This window comes from Stylophora pistillata, chromosome 14, assembly GCF_964205215.1.
Source record: "Stylophora pistillata chromosome 14, jaStyPist1.2, whole genome shotgun sequence".
NCBI classification, from domain to species: Eukaryota; Metazoa; Cnidaria; class Anthozoa; order Scleractinia; family Pocilloporidae; genus Stylophora; species Stylophora pistillata.
This window is the reverse complement of record NC_142532.1, coordinates 6,545,273-6,562,996: the sequence shown is the minus strand read 5'-3', so window position 1 is coordinate 6,562,996 and position 17,724 is coordinate 6,545,273. Positions and strand designations below refer to the sequence as shown.

The 17,724-nt window shown below is 37.2% G+C and overlaps 3 long non-coding RNA genes across 4 annotated transcripts in view; 2 read left to right on the top strand and 1 right to left on the bottom strand.

The window, feature by feature from the left end:
- LOC148716280 (uncharacterized) overlaps nucleotides 1-17,724 on the top strand; it is a 279,731-nt gene that overhangs the window by 74,653 nt on the left and 187,354 nt on the right. The window lies entirely within an intron of this gene.
- Nucleotides 1,852-4,770, top strand: LOC148716301 (uncharacterized). 2 transcript variants are annotated; one of them, XR_015995073.1, is made up of 5 exons: nucleotides 1,852-1,962; nucleotides 2,128-2,179; nucleotides 3,475-3,649; nucleotides 4,062-4,141; nucleotides 4,299-4,770. It is a non-coding gene; the product is annotated as an uncharacterized LOC148716301 (long non-coding RNA). The 2 variants fall into 2 exon arrangements; XR_015995072.1 differs by having other exon boundaries at nucleotides 4,062-4,770.
- Nucleotides 8,597-9,885, bottom strand: LOC148716300 (uncharacterized). The gene is made up of 3 exons (XR_015995068.1): nucleotides 9,169-9,885; nucleotides 8,887-8,946; nucleotides 8,597-8,723 (listed from the first exon to the last, which is right to left on the bottom strand). It is a non-coding gene; the product is annotated as an uncharacterized LOC148716300 (long non-coding RNA).

Genomic DNA, 17,724 nt, shown 5'->3' with positions numbered 1-17,724 from the left:
AAACTTCTAGCGCTGCAGGTTGTGAGGATGATGACAATGTGGTCCTTTCTGAAAATGAAAGCTTCAGCGCTAACAAGGCACAAAGCGGCAACCTTGAAGGTAAATTTCTAATCAGCTCTTACCTAACTTCAAAAACAGAACGTTTTTCTTTCTGTTTGAGGATAATAATTCTCAATTCAGAAACACTGCAGTTGATATAGGGGGAAAAGTAGAGGAATTCTTTGATGTTCTCAAAGTAACAGATCTCGTTATGAATAGCCGGAAAACAGTTTGCCAGCTTATACCGTCCATACAATTCAATACCTATTCACGCAGCCAAAGAGCAATTAAGAGCTCATCCAAGTGTTTCTCCTCCAGTGTTTAAAATGATGCTAAAATCGTGGACTTGGCTGAAAAAAAAGAGGATATCAGTGTATTCCAAAAGTTCATTTTTCCGACTAATCCAAAGTGAAAAACGAGATAGGAATGAACTGACCTCAAAAACCCAACGCCGGAAACGCGCAAAAATGAGAGAACTAAAACTTCATTTTATCAAAGTTGAAGATCAGTCCGCGAGGTTTTGCCCCATTTTGAAAGAATTTGACAAGTTTCCGACTTTAGACGTAGAGGAAGACCGGGAATTCAATCGCACTTTGGGCGGCGCATCCAAAGCAAGTAAAAAAGGCTTATTGTGAACATTGTGAAGAACACGTATTAGTGAGCTGGATTTGCACTGCAAAGTGGAGCATCATAAATCCATAATACAGCAACTAGGATAGTGGAACAATCTTGACGCCCTAATCTATAAACTACCGTCTATTGGGAAATTAGAGGATCAATAAAAAAGGCAGTTTTCATTTCGATGTATTTTGATAAATTTTTTGATGTAAACAAGAATTGTAACAGAAGGGCCGAGTTTACGTAATTTGTGTTATTTAGTCATTTATTTTAAGCCTCTATTATGTACGGGCAAGGTGGAAGGAATGCCTGACCTTATAATGTAAGATATTTCAAGTTTTGAAATTCGTCGTTCCATCGACGTAAATCGTGGCGTGGTTTTATGCATCGAAATCAATTGGATCGAATTTATTTCTCTTCCCAAATGCAGTGCCTCTGGTCAGAGGTGTCATTTTGAAATAAATTGAAATACATCAAGAAAATGCATGCATTTCATTATACGCGACTCGGTGCGACGTTAAAACTGAAGACGCGTTATCGATATTTTATCCGTCTTACCAAGACGGATAAAACGTCAAGGACGAATTTAATTTACCAGACGAATTTAATTCGTTTTAGACGTCACGCTATCGTCGAATTTAATTGCTTGTGCGACCTTGAATTAAATTCGTCTGAATTAAATTCGACTGTAGCGCAACGTATAAACTATTAGTGTCGTTTATTAGAGAGACTGGGTTCGAAATAGCCATTACAGAGTGGACGTAAACACCAAAACAGCCAACAGCGTAACGACTTAAAAAAAAAAACCAATCAATCGATATTATTTTGTTGCTGGCTATGCCATACAGAGCAGAAGAAGTGGGAAAGAGTAAACGTTTTGGTCGTTTTTTGTAGAGAGAGGAAAAGAGGCTGCTTGGGTGATTTGTTTCCGCCATTCGCTGTTTTGTAACTTGTTTACGATTGAGTTACAGTCCTTTACTTCAAGATGAAGGCACGAAGGCGATTATTTAGCCTGGTTCTCTGACGATACAAGGCACCCTCGTGGTTTTGACGGATATTTGAGAAACTGGATTCAGACCGTCTGATATTTAGGCTACTATCGACTCAAAGTTACGAAATATTCATCAATTCTGTGGGTTTCTGTATATTCAAGGCAACAAAATCTGGATGTGCTGAGAAATGCTTAGAAGCCGTGGATCTCGCAGAGATGTGCATGATACATGGGAATCTTCTGGGCAATAACTCGCTGCAAACAAGGTAAATCGTACTTGATGGGCTATGGATGCACGCCAAACTAAATGAAAGGTACAGTACATCTTATGTTGTCCTTTAGTTGCACCAACAAGCTTCTTCTCGTATATAGTCTAAATCATAAATCAGACAATTAAATAAAACGAATTTGTAACCATTCCTTTTATAACGTGATTCATGAACAAAAAATTCCTTCAAATCTAACTTTTGTCTTTATAGGTAAAACTAAATTTGGACACACTCATGAAGCTGCTGACCAGATGTTTAACAAGTAAGAATCAGAGTTTCATTTTCATTGAATTCAGTTGAGAGGAAAACTCTCTTTGAGAATAGTTACATTGCAGAACCATCTTATTAATGCTGCTGATTTCAGTCAAAGTTTCACTGCTGGGATGCTTAATTGCCAGCTTCAAAATACTAAATGTTGTTGTTGTTAATTGTTAGTCATATTAAATTGTGTCTTACAGGCTTTCTGAATTTTTGGTAAATAAAAAGACACAAGAACCTCTTAGGAGGAATGCAATCAGTAAACTTCTACCTTGGAAAATGAGTAGTAGTAGTAGTAGTTGTAGCAGCAGCAGCAGTAGTAGTAGTAGTAGTAGTAGTAGTAGCAGTAGCAGTAGCAGTAGCAGTTAAGTAGTAGTAGTAGTAGTAGTAGAAGTAGTAGTAGCAGTAGTAGAAGTAGTAGTAGTAGTGGTAGTAGTAGTAGTAGAAGTAGTAGTAGTAGTAGTAGTAGTAGTAGTAGTAGTAGAAGTAGTAGTAGTAGTAGTAGTAGTAGTAGTAGAAGTAGTAGTAGTAGTAGTAGAAGTAGTAGTAGTAGTAGTAGTAGAAGTAGTAGTAGTAGTAGTAGAAGTAGTAGTAGTAGTAGTAGTAGTAGTAGAAGTAGTAGTAGTAGTAGTAGTAGAAGTAGTAGTAGTAGTAGTAGTAGTAGTAGTAGTAGAAGAAGTAGTAGTAGTAGTAGTAGTAGTAGTAGTAGTAGAAGTAGTAGTAGTAGTAGTAGTAGTAGTAGTAGTAGTAGTAGTAGTAGTAGTAGTAGTAGTAGTAGTAGTAGTAGTAGTAGTAGTAGTAGTAGTAGTAGTAGTAGTGGTAGTAGTAGTAGTGGTAGTGGTAGTGGTAGTTGTAGTGGTAGTGGTAGTGGTAGTGGTAGTAGTAGTGGTAGTGGTAGTAGTAGTAGTAGCAGCCTCAGTAGCAGCAGTAGTAGCAGCAGCAGTACTAATAGTGGTAGTAGTAGTAAAACTTTATTGAAATTGTCATTACATGAAGAGCCATCCTAAGCTAGGGAAAAATCCCTTACTAATTTGGGGACACTAAAAAAGAAAAAAGACTGGGAGCTATTTACAGTAGTATATATATTAATTAGTTAAATAAGAGAAAATCTATAGTTAACTAATTACGGATTTGTAATAAAAAATATATATAAAATTCAAGAGGAGCAGAGTAGATTTGTATAACTATTGAGACGGTCATGTAGTTATACTTTAAGCCTTCAATTGATTGATGTTTATCCTCTCCTGACAATATGGATGGATACAATATCTTAAAATGTTTTCTCTTGTTAACTGATAGAGCTTGTGACCTCCTTTGAGAGTTGTTACACCCCGACTCCAAAGGCTACCGAGGTTGAGCATGTTTTTGCTGTGAAGGAGGGGATGTTGCCCATTTCACTGGGGGAGTGGCAAAAAGGAAAACTGGAAACCGGTAAACCCTCATCCACTGAGAACAGTGGTTAACTGTAGTGAAAGTAAGTGGAAATATCTGCTGTACAATGGAGAATAAATAGAAACAAAAAATCTCAACAATACTTTCCATTAACAATTATACTCTGTTCATACACTGAAGATATCTGTTTTGCTCAGATGGAGTGTGATGATCTTACATTTTAATTCTTAGCATTATACAAGACCAATAATGATAATAATAATTGTAAATAACAATAATATTAGTAACAATGACAAGTACTGTTAGAAAAATCACAAACTGATCTCTGTTACAGCTTGATGGTATACAGCTGTAAGTTACTTGAATTAGAAGCTTATTTATTGTTGAGGTCATTTCATTCTCTACTGTCTGGTTCATGTCCTTCAAATATTAAATTTCTGGAATAAGCGTTTTTGCTACAGTTTTTTAAGCTTGCTTTTCTTTATTTATGTCAGGCTGATGCAGAAATAAATGTTGATGTCCCCCCAGATTATGTTATTCCAGATACAGAGAAGCTTGGGCATCAACGGCTCAGGTCAGAATTTGGAAAGAAGATTGTCAAAATATAAGATTTTCAGTTATAATCGATTCACACTTGTGAATGGAAATTTCCATAGATCTTCCAGTAGAATGGTAAAATATAAGATTTTCAGTTATAATCACTTCACACTTGTGCATGGAAATTTCCATAGATCTTCCATTGACATGGCAAGATTTAAGATGTTCAGCTATGATCAATTCACACAGTGTGCACGGAAATTTCCATGGATATTCCAGCAACATGGCTCAAATGAAAGAATTTTTCAGTCATGATCGATCCAAACAATGTGCATGGAAATTTCCATAGATCTTCTGTATGATAAAATGACGTATCTTAGATATTCAGTTGCAATCGACTCACACATGTGCATGAAAATTTTCATAGACCATCCACTAACATGGTAAAATGTAAGATGTTCAGCTCTAAGCGATCTAGGCATGTGCATGGAAATTTCCATAGACCTTCCATTAACATGGTATAATGTAAGATATTCAGCTATAAATAGATCTACACATGTGCATGGAAATTTACATAGACCTTCCATTAACATGGTACAATGTGAGATGTTCAGCTCTAATCGATCCAGACATGTGCATGGAAATTTCCATAGACCTTCCATTAACATGGTAGTTCAAGTTCTGATTTGAAAATATCTGACAAAGACACATTGTCTGCAATTTAGAAAGTTTCATCATACTTCTTAGTTGTCATCTTAACCAAATTAAAAAAGGATAAGTTGATATTTCTAACCTAGTAAACAAAGAGAGACGTATCTGTCGTAGGAAAAGTTCGCAAAGTGAAAAAACCTGGAGGTTGCGATCGCGAGAAGTGTCATGCTGCTTCTTTGAAAGAAGGAAAGGCTCTAAAATCCAAAGCGATAATTGTGGTAATTAGATAGGAGTGTGAGTTGTTCCTGTGCTTACCGACTAGAGGGCGAGACCTTAGAGAATCTAACGTGGCACAGTTTGAGTTGTTCCTGTGTGTACCTAGTAGACTGCGAGACTGAAAGAGAATCTAACGTAGCACAGTGTGAGTTGTTCCTGTGCGTACCGAATAGAGTGCAAGATAGAAAGGCAGACTATAATCCAGTCGTGCGTATCAGTCCTGTAGAATCGATTTTTCCTGTAGCGTGTTTTGTGCGTGCCTAAATATAACACGAGAGTCTCTGTGAATCTGCTGAAAAAAAGAAGGGAAACGATATGAAATGCTTTTGCATTTAGAAATTATCAGAATCCTGCTATCGAAGCTCCAAGGGTGTGGAAAGAATAAAGACCCTGGGAATGAGGTTGAGGACAAAACCTGGTGGTTTTAGCTAAGAAATCCGTTACTACATAACTTTTATCAGTGCAGATGGTTTGCCCCACAAGGAAAAAATATTAGGACTCTGCTAGTCTGGCTCGTAGGCAAACTCTTTCTCCGCGTTACTTTCTTTTGTTTAGGTGACAGGCGTCAATGACAAGTTCTGGTTCCTTTCTGAACGTTTGCTCTATATATCGCAATCAGATACGACAAACGATCACGTTCAACTGAATTAGCTACGCGTATAATTCATCTGTTTTAAATTTCAACAGTTACCTTTGAAAATGTATGTGGTGTACATACGAAACGTCAAGTCATAATCAAGATACGCAAGTTGGATCACTCACAGTTTCTGGGCAACCAGTCGATTTTAAATCGTCACGATTTATAAGTCACTCGATAAACGATTTAAAGCGAGACTCGTTTGTTTGTGAATACAAACGAGACTCGTTTATAGAAACGAGACTCGTTTATAGAAACGAGACTCGTTTTTAGAAACGAGAGACGTTTTGCGAAAGAAGGCTCGTGTGCCAAACTTTGCTCTTGGCGCATGCGCAGAAGTATAGTTTTTTTTTCCAGGGTAAAGTTTTAGGTTCAAGATAAGCTGGGATTTTGCTGCAATATGTTAAGGTAATCTCTATTTTCTTTTTCTTGGGATTATAAAGTGCAGGGAAGGCCTTAACCGATATTTTTATAGAGCCTCTAGCATAAATTTCAGCACATAAAGTAGCATTGAATATTTGTGTCGAATTAAGTTCAAAGCTGGAATCGGATCCTGTCCCATTACTAAAGTTACTTCATTTTTCCACAATAAGAGGGAAGCCAGAAATTAAAACCATGAAAGAAGTACATTTTGATAAATAAGAATTTAATGCTGAAACTTCATATTCATTATGCAAGGAATATTTCATCATATTTTGCTGTTTTAGACTTTTTTTTCCCTTTAAGTAGATGCATAGCTGCTTGAACTTGGGCTTTCTATATCGCACATCTGGAGTTATCTTTAGGAGACTGCCCTATTGCCATTGTTAGATAGATAGATAGCTTTATTAGGGAGTAAAATCACTGCAGCCCCCGGGCCGGCTGAAATACGACTTACTTTACAATGGAAATAAATTATCACTTACTCTAAGATAACTACAATAAAAGCTACAAAGTGTAATCTACAATAAAATACAATAAGAGAAGTATCAAAAACTAAAATACAAATAATTAAGATAGCTACTAATAATTAAAACTGTTCGCCATGATAAATGTGTTTTTGAACCTATTTGTCTTACAAATCGGTAGCTTGAAGTATCTCTGGCTGCAGGTGCGATAGGTGGACTCGTTGCGTGGAGGCAGTAGATCATGGAGCTTGTGTTTTTCGTCCCTTACAATCTGATCAAATTGAGCATCACACAAGATCTCCCTCCTCTCGTACAGTGACGCAACGTCAAGAGCTACTAGAGCCTCAGCGTAGGATAACTCAGGTTAAATCATCCGCAACGCGCGTTTTTGCAACCTTTCCATTTCATTGGACAGATATTGCGGCAAAGAATGATGAAAAACTGGGCACGCATATTCTAATACAGGGCGTATACATGTCGTATAGAAAAGTAGCATATCCTCAGATGGAACTTGAGCGCGCTTTAGCTGTTTTAGGAAGTACAGACGCTTTGCAGCCTTTTTGCATATAGATTCTACATGTGCGTTCCACCTGAGGTTGTCCGAGACTATCCCTCCTAACAACCTTGCAGATGAAACAACTTCAATTTGCTTGTCATTGATAGTAATATGATCAAACAGACTACCTGATCTGGAGAATGATATTCTCAGTTCTTTACATTTAGACTCATTGAATTGGAAACCATCTGTAGATGTTACTGTCGTTACGCAATTTTTTCATTTCCAATCATGAATAAGTCTACTTTTTTTATTTTTGCCTGCTAGAGTGTAATGAATGTTGTTATGGTACTAGACAATAATCAAAAAAATATATTACGATATAGCAGTAGGTTCCCACAGATGCCAAAGGTTCAAATTGACAAAAAAAAAAGCCGAATTTATTTCGGGCGTTTCCTTCGGAAAGCCCGAGTAATTTATGAGGACTGTATTCATAGAATACATGATCTAAAAGTACATGATCATTTCTTTCTTAAAATGAATTTTTTCGTCGTAAACTATCTTTTATCTCAGGGATCTCATCAAAATAAACGCAGATCAAAATGACAAATCTAATTCGCTATGAAAAAATGTTCTGACATGTTTATGTTTAGGAAAATTTTCTAGATTATTACAGAGATGAGATTGCTTCGGTAAGAATATTTTTAGAAAGAGATCTTTGATTTATAAAATGATTGTTTGTGAATTTTTAAGAAACAGATAACGAGATTAATAATTATGCACTTAGCAGCTGCCATCCTGGGGATCGACCCTGGGGTCATACGGGGGAATAGACTTTTGTCGCCAATTTTGCATTGAAGTGCATTTGCACCTCCGAGACAAGACACATGGGAAAACACCCACTGGATTTTTACCATTGCCGCCATCTTGAGAATAAAAGATCCTTACCATGGTGACTGGCTATTACCATTGATACCTACAGATGTAAAAAAACTACTACTACTACTACTTTTTCCAGTTAGTCGCCGGCAAAAAGCCACATAGGATGTTTTTAACTTTGAGCCCTGTATAGCCCTGTATAGTAAACACAAGCTGAAGTAAGTTTTAGTTTGTGGCAAATAACATTCTTTTGGAGCATTACATTGTTTGAGTTAGTAGAGCATACTTCTTTGTCCCCAGGGGAAGGGCATTGGTAGCTTTATGTTGAACAATGTTATTGTTGGTTAGGGGGTTTAGGAAATTCCTTTGAAAATGCCCAGGGGTTCCCCGGGGTCACCCTCTCCCCCCCTGGGACGGCCGCTGATAAGTGCATAATGACCATGATGACTAAAACAAAATTTTTTTTTATCAGTTGCATATAATTATAGCTCGTTGATCTCTTTGCCTCTGGAAAATAATGTCAAATAATACCATCTGGCCCGATTACAGTCAACTAATACATATTGGAAAACTTTATATCATTTATTCTCATCACAATTGCAAAGATAACTTTATGACAGGTATTAAAAGAAAAGTTATGGCTATTTCAATATACAAGACATTGCATGATAATTTTTGCACTTATTAATAACTTCATCTACACTTTAACTAGGTTTTTCATTTCCTTCTTGCTGAGATTCATTCTTTTTCTTCTTTCTTCTCTTTCGGCTCTTCTTTTTCTTCCTTTCTGGTTCTGTGAGGATAGTAAGAAGAAATTGTTGTCGTCAGTTGTTTATAGGTTTTTGGTCATGCGGGATTGGCCTGAATTTCCCATTTTGGAATGCTTTGAGCAAATTAGAAAACTGGAGAAATTCATCAGCCATGAAACTTAATGAATTTTGTTTGTTAAATCTTACCCTCACTTAAAGTCTTCCTCTCCTCATTGTCATGTCTTTGCTCTCCTATGTCCTTGTCATCTTTAAAGTTAAAGAGAAAGGCCTTGATTTTTTTTCTTCTTGCAGTTGGCGGTTAAATTTGTATTATGCATGAGTCTATAAAAACATAACTTTATAAAGGTGATTTCTTGTTACTTTCTTTAAAGTTTGCTATCTTTAGAAGTACAGAAACAAATAGGTTTACAGCTTCATTTTTTCGTTTTTAATTTTTTTAAAATTCCGTAAAGAAAATTTTCCACTTACCAGGAATAGTGGAATCAAGGGATTTATCAGTATCAGGCTTCATACACGAGTAAGTCCCTTTAGAACTTCTGCAATAGAACCTTCTGCTATCACATCACACTCTACACACAGTTCCCGCAAGCCAGCATCCTGGAAGCGTTTGCCAGTGTTGGACAACATGGTGCATGCTGTGTGGAATACTTCCATTTTCATTACCATATCTTTCAATTTTGCACTTTGTTTCCATTGTCCCTCGCTTGCCTTTGCATACAGTGTTAAGTCAATGACGAAGCCGATGCTCTTTAAGTTGAGCGTGTTCTTTACCTTGAGAGACTGCACTAGAACCTTGTGAACGGTAGCCATGTCAGTAGCAGGCACATCGATACTCGGGAGATACCCGTTGACAGCCAGTGAGACAGTTGATCCTCATTAAGGACAGAAATGTTAAATCCATTCTAGCCATTGGCTTTTTTCGTTCCCGCACCAGAAAGGGTCTCCTCCAATCTATCTATAATACCCCACGGGAGTGTTGCTTTGATATATGGCTTGATAGTTTCAGGCAAAGGAGCGATCTCATGCCCCAGTCGGTGTGGCATCTGGTTAAGTTGAACATTGTTCAGCATACGGTAACAGTATTTGCTTGGGTGGTTTTTGTACTCCTGCCGTAACTCCTTAAATAATGTCCTGGCTAAAAGAGGTAACAAGGCGCCTGACGCGATCAGAATATTCCGCTGAGATGTGTGTGTGTGTGTTGCCAGTTTAGAGTATAGAAACGCATCTAGTTCTTCTGAAAGTTTGACTGCACTATCACATAGCTCGGTAGGTTTCGGAGGCCATGACATCTTACTAATATTTGGGTGAAGTGCATCACAGAAGTACAGGCCAGCTTGAGATTCATATCTAAATATGAATGGAAACCCTCAGTATTAACATCTGAAGTTTCTTCTCGGATTACCCTAGACGTGGGTGTGATGGATTTTCAGAACGGTTTACTTTGAAGTGTAAGCAGATGGTGAAAGTGTGGCCTGAGAAAGGCTTTGAATGGCGACGCACCTCATTTCTGTGTTTTCAAACATACAACCTTTTTTCGCGATTTTCTTTACATATCAAGAAAAACATCTCGATTTCTCCTTTGATGCTGATCGCAAACTTTTTCTTTTTTAAATTTGTTATTTCATGCTATTCGGACATCTTACTTTTCTACATTTACATATCCACTCGTTTGCACCAGCTCTACAATTTCTTCTTTTCTACTTTTTATTCCAAACAAGTTAATGAAATGACATATCTACTCGTACATCTTTGGCAGGAACAACAGCAATCCATCGTTTCATGAAAAACATCTTCCCGTCATTGCTTTATGCAGTGGCTTTGGTTGGATGTTTTCCATGTATCGAGTGGCAGTTTGGGAGTCTACAATGGAAAACTTTAGTTAGGGCAAAAAAAAAAAAACTGTTAAAACATCGATCGATCCCTTCAGAAAAACACACTTTCTGTGTTGAGTCCATCACTTTTTCAATCAACCAATAAAAACAATTCAATTGCCGTATTCTGATTCTTGCTCACAAGAAAGTTGAGAAATCTCCAATTAAATCCATATATAATTAAACTATACCCATGTGTTTTGAAAGGTAGAAACCAAAGAATTTGCCACAATAATATTTCTTTTGATTGGAAATTATTGAATCAAGGTACTACTCAAGGTAGCATAAGCGGACCCTATCTATTCCATATTTTTATAAATGATCTAGAGATCTATTTAGATACCCTGCCAGTGTTATTCTAGTATGCTGCTGTTTCAAATATCATTGCTCCTGTTTACAAAGTTAAAGACATGTCTGAGACATTGGTCAAACATTTCTTAGAACGGATAGAAAAGAATGGAATGTTCTGTAACCCTAGCAAATGTAAGGAGCTTACAGTCCTAGAAAGGCAATCATGAATTGTACCCTCCTGTATTAGGGATCCCTTGTTGTACTTATGTGAGCATTCTAGGTGTCACCTTTCAGAGTGACTGTAGGTTCAATACACATGTTAAATGCCTCTATGTCCTTAGATCTCTACGTAAAGAGGGGTATAAGCAGGTAGAAATAGACTTTCTTTTCGATTCCTTAGTGCTTCCCCGATTTCACGTATGCTCATATGGAGCATCAGACTCCGACCTCAACCCAGTACAATGTTTTTTTTGATCGTTGTTGGAAAAGAAATTTTATTACAAGAAATCACAATTTACGATCAATTTTACAGAAGCAGTAGTATTTTTCAAAAGGTTTCTAAGACCGCCAATCACCCCTGTCGTTTTTTATTCGCTTGTAAAGGCCTGCAGCTACAATTTACGGACTAGGTCTGGCACCAGAACAAGCATCAAAAGTAAGTGTTTTAAATATACATTCGTTGGTCGTTTAATTTTTAGACATAACCTATATGACAATTTCTAACTGTAATCAGGTGGTAAATTTAATTTTGTGGAATTATTAACCTTTTAACTCTTTTAACTCAAATTGCTTGTAACATTAGGACTGTATTTTTCTGTTTTGGTTCAATAGAGACCATTATTATTCTTGTTATTATTATTATTATTATTCATTATTAAGCGCGCTTATTTAAGGTTACTTCCTACCTTCAGAGGCTGATTTTTTTTGACTAGATTGAAGTTACACTTTTTAACTAGTGTTTGCCAAAGAAAAAAAATTAAAAATCTCAAAAAGCGTCCGACTTATTTAAAAAACGTATTTTCGAATAAAAGTTAATAAATCAGGAAGGTGTCATAATCTCGTAAATGGGCGAACCCCCTGGGGGAATAGTCGAATATTCGGAGAAATATTACATCGCGCCCTTGACAAATTTCACACGTGGAAGTAATCTGCTCGTAGAAAGTCTTTTCTCGTGGATATAACACAAAACTTAAAATTAGAGAAGAGTCCTTGGGTAAAGAAAAAGAAAAATAAGGGTTCTGTCCTCGTGTACCAGTTCACAAGAGCCAATACAAAAGACTAAACAATACACAATACCTAACCAATAACTCCTAAACAAACAAAGAACAATGGTAATTCCCTTGTGAACCGGTACACCAGGACAGAACAAAAAAAAGGTCCAAAGAAGAGAGAAATGGCAGCATTTTGTCAAAAAAGCAAAACAAAACAAAACAAAGCGACAAAGGTTCTTGGTTTGGCCAGGAGCCGTCGACAAGCTCGGCATCCACTGAAGATCGACAGCATTCGATTATCCTTGGGGCAAAGAGCTGAAAAATTAAAGTCAACACCACAGAAGGTTGTAAACAACATTCTTCGTTGGAATCTGACGAAACTGATGGAGAAAAAGAAGAATGCGACAGATTTACCCTTTCTGCCGCGGGTTTTCTCTTCGCCGACTTTGTCGATTACTAAACGATCAACAGGGCGAGATAAAAAAAAATAAAAAAAAAAAGACTGCTACACGATACTTTTCCCGGGAAAATCTTGATCCATTGTCATTGACGCCAGGTCTCGTCTTTCTCATTGGTTTGCAGTTTCAGGAGGCGAGATAATTTCCTGGTGTGGCGCAAGTTGTTTACAAACCTTTGGGAGCTAAAATCTCGCATTTGATTTTGAGAGGAATACATCCACATTGAACGAATTTATAGGGTATGTAGATATGACCGATTTTCGTGAAATTTCGCCAAAACATTCCCGGGATGATGACTAACAAAAGTGTGTCAGGAAATTTTGATCTTTTAAATATTTTTTAACGTGGTATCCATTTACGCAAAACGCTTCGCATATTTTTCGCTACTCTAACTTTAGATGCGAATATCCAGACAACCAATCAGAATATCGGAAAAGCCTGACACACCTTTGTTGATTGATGCCTTGTGAATGAGACTAGGCAGCCATTTTTCTCGTGCCGCAGGATCCGATACCCAATAAATTCGATAGAAAAACACTCGGTCGTTTCACGCCTTTCCGGCTCCTGACACTTCCTAAATGAAAAAATTGCCGAAATTATATTTTTATCGTAAATTGCATTTATTAACCTTTGTTTTGATGTCTAGTTTGTTAGGGTTTTCTTCCAACTAGCGCGCGTACGAATTTTCTCCCGAAGGACATCCGCGAAGGTAGGAGGTAACCTTAATTTTTGGGCTTTCAGGGTGGGCGCCTATTTGAGGCTGGGCGCTTATGGTAACCCATTCTCCCTGAGGTCATACCGCTGACAAACGCCAAGATCCCCCTTGGCTCGGAATGACATTGCAACCGCAATGTCATTCAAATGTTTACTTTGCCATCAAGGTCGTAATTTTACATCTTAGATTTACCGGCTTCGTGCACGCCTTCAGCCTTATCTTTTTCTCCCTTCTATGTTTTTTTAATTTTTAACAAGCACAGCGTGTTCCAACTTGATGTGACCGCTTAGACTTGGTTATGGCTTAGAGAGGAAACCAGCAGCTACAGCCACAATAGTAGGCGTGTGTCGAGAATGGCAGTCGTTTTAGAAGTTGCCTAACGGGAATGTAGTGGAATACATCGCATAAACAATCCATTTCTGTTACATAATGACACATCTATGCTTTTGAAATGATACCGGTTGCTAAGTTGTTTACAAGGCAAGAGTCGAGAGTCGGGTAAGTACGTGACTAAATTCAGCTGAATTTTATAAGTTCACGGTTCAACTTATGTTACAAGTTAGCTAGTGCCACGTATTCTTATTGCAGTATCATAAATGCTAAGCAAAGGTTTTGATTACCCTCCTGTCCATTAGCCAAAGGGGTTTTGAGCGGAATTACGCGAAACAATTCCATGTTTGCATAAATTTGGTCCCAGCGTTTCATTATTCAATAACTATTTACAGTCAGGCTTGTTTACTGGAGGTTTGAGATGGATCCAAAAACGAAACGTAGCTCCTCTAAGGATTTGGGAAATTTTTCTTTATAAGGTTCCCTGTGAAATCTGTGTCACTACGTTCCGAAAGTAAAGATGACCCATGATCTGACCTTGAACTGAGTTCGCTTCCAAATGAAGGTACGTTCTTAATTTACTTTGATTTGGAGTCTGGCACAGTTAAAACGCCGAATTTTTCTAGGACACGAAGAAGCTAATCAACTACTTTAACCAAGTACATCAAAAGATCGATTTTTAACTCTGTAATGTTGGTTCGTTCCCAAGATTACCTTTTTCTGGATTAAAAATTAAAACTAATTTTAATAAGTAACTGGCGTGACCAAGCAACTATCATTATGCATTGTTTGCGGTATTATTTGTCTCCACATTTCTTATTCAATAAACAATTTAAAAAGAAAGCTTCTAACTGGTTCAAGGCCTTTTCTTGTTGTTTCCATAATATTAGGTAAATCTTAGTCAGTAGGGCTCAATGTTTTGTCCCTGTGAAAAGGTTATTCACTTGAAAAACGAGTGTAAGGGTGGCCCCTTCATTTTTTTCAAGGTGAGAATTAAGTACAGTGTTCTACGTATGCTGTTCGACGGTGAAACCAAAAGTTGACCTTTTCATTTGCCAAATATTGTATATAAATTATTGCAATTCATTGTGAGGTCCAAACAATGGATGCAAGTTCAGAATCTCAACCACTGAACTTTATCATTTGGTTAGAGCCATTGGAAAGACAAATTACCAGATGAAGTAAAAGGAAAGAAAAATAGAAATGTAATGCCACATTAGCCATGATGCGTGGAGGTTATGATTTTGATGGATTTTCATTCATTTATCTCATGCATTATGAAGAATTGAAACAGCTCAGAAGGCAGATATGTTTCTGTACTTTCCATTTCGTATTTATTCGCTCAGGAGAAAAGGTACAGAAATTTTAGCAATCTGTAGTAATTTAACCATATTGCATAACCAAGTTATAAAGGAAAAGAGCTTGAATATTAGGCTTGTGGGAGAGGATTTTCAATTTAACACACCAGCCTAGGAGAGTTAGGAGATGACTTGGCTTAGTAAAAAATGTACTACTTTCAAAAACCAGGTAATTGCCAAGTCAATTAGATAGTGGAATTATCACAACCTTGGAAATATGTTAAGAGTTCATTTATAAATTTTAAAATAGGAAGAGCATTGTATATCCTGAGATCACTCTCTCCGCTGATCGGAAACATTGAAATCAAGGTTAAAATTCAGAACAAGAGTATTTATGCACCAATTATCAACAGCTATTTTTTTATGAAAGGCAAGTAAAGCAAACAGAATCAACTTCTTGAAATAGTTTCCACTTGATTAAAGTTCAGGGTGATATTTAAAAAATTATACAGCACTCGATGGTTCCTTTTCAGTCTCATGTAGATTTTTTCCTTATTTAGTGGTACCAGTGACTTGGCTAACATATTTGTTCTTTTGCAGAAATTTGGACAATTCCCCTGGAGCTTTATTTCAAAGGTTTGTATGATTGTCCCCTATTTTGTATCTATAGTTCAACTTGCTTATAATACTAAGACTCATAGTGTTTATTGGAATTAAATTTGCTGCAAATCTAAAGCTATCACTTGTAGAGGATCTATATACCTTGACTGACCCCAAATTAAATGCTTTCTTTTGAGCTTGTTTAGGATATTGCTCTTAGACTTGCTGAGGATACTGGTCTTTGACTCACTGAGGATACTGGTCTTTGACTCGCTGAGGATACTGGTCTTTGACTCGCTGAGGATACTGGTCTTTGACTCGCTGAGGATACTGGTCTTTGACTCGCTGAGGATACTGGTCTTTGACTCGCTGAGGATACTGGACTTTGACTCGCTGAGGATACTGGTCTTTGACTCGCTGAGGATACTGGACTTTGACTCGCTGAGGATACTGGACTTTGACTCGCTGAGGATACTGGTCTTTGACTGGCTGAGGATACTGGGCTTTGACTCGCTGAGGATACTGGTCTTTGACTCGCTGAGGATACTGGACTTTGACTCACTGAGGATACTGGTCTTTGACTCGCTGAGGATACTGGGCTTTGACTTGCTGAGGATACCGGACTTTGTAAGTCTGGCTCATTGAGAAGAAGTCTGGTTGACTCGCTGAGAATAATTCTGGTTGGCTCGCTGAGAACAAGTCTGGTTGGCTCGCTGAGAACAAGTCTGGTTGGCTCGCTGAGAATAATTCTGGTTGGCTCGCTGGGAATAAGTCTGGTTGGCTCGCTGAGAATAAGTCTGGTTGGCTTGCCGAGAATAATTCTGGTTGGCTCCCTGAGAATAAGCCTGGTTGGCTCGCTGAGAATAATTCTGGTTGGCTCGCTGAGAATAAGTCTGGTTGGCTCGCTGAGAATAAGTCTGGTTGGCTCGCTGAGAATAATTCTGGTTGGCTCGCTGAGAATAAGTCTAGTTGGCTCGCTGAGAACGAGTCTGGTTGACTCACTGAGATGTTTGGTATTGCTATAATAAAAAATTATTTCAGCCAAAATTTCTTAAATAGGGTTAGTTGTAGTGGGAGTATGTCTTTCTGTCATTAGAAAGACATACTCCCACTTGTTTTTTCTTCTTTTTTTCCCCAGTACAACTATCTAATGTCAAGTTATGGATCTTCACATTGTCACAATGAAGCTGTGAATGAATAGCGGTGGTAGGTGTGAATGATTAAAATCTTATTGTGGAATTTTAAAGTAACATGCCCCACCTTTCCTCCCCCCCCCCCAAAAAAACTTTAAATAACCAGAATACTAAATGCCAAGGAAGGCAAGGTAGCAATATTGTTGATTAAAATATATACCAATACCTAATCTAATTATAGTAATATCATGCATATGCTGCGAGAATTAGGTTTAATAGAATTTAATAGGTTTACAACTACACAATTAACATTTGTGGGTAAAACCAATGTTCATAATGTTGATGTCTAGAACCTGTCTATCTAATAACAAAATTAAGAATAAAGAGCAATTCTCCTTTCAACAGAACACAAACAAAATTTTAAACACATAGCTTCCCCAAATCAAAACATAACATTTAAAGTCATTAAAATACTTGACTATCTTCCATCTGCAGTAAGGACCACATTTGGAAGAAGAGGTCCATTTAGTGAGTTTATGATCCTTATTCCAATAGAAAATAACCCCAGTCTAAATGTTTGCTTTTCAGGTAAGTTGAAAAATTTTGCCAATAAATGACAATTATCAAACCCTCTTAACCCTTTAACTCCCTAGATCTGACTGTTAAATCTCTCCTCTAGCTGATACACATTTCTTTGTAAATCAGTTACAGGAATTTGCCACTTAAGTTTAAGAATTCACATGCTAATTAACTGGGAGTTAAGAAGTTAATAAAAAAATTAATGTATTTCTGAATTAAGGCTGTTGTAGAGTCTCAATCTATATTTTTTCCTTCCTGATGTGCGTCATTGCAAAAAATGGCTCATACTGATCTACTCTGTGGAGTGAATTGGTGTTTGAGGAGATTGATATAACTTAAAAATGAAAAGTGTAACATTTGAAAAATTGCTACCTTAAAAATGTCTCCTAAAATTGTCCCAATAGCTGTTAACAGTGTTTGGTTTTACTTATTGAATTAATATTGAACTGGTTACCCAGTTTTTAAACTTATAGTTTTACAATGAGCATCAGACATTTTGTTACACCTAGGAGAATCCCTGAAAGATGTAAGTGATGAT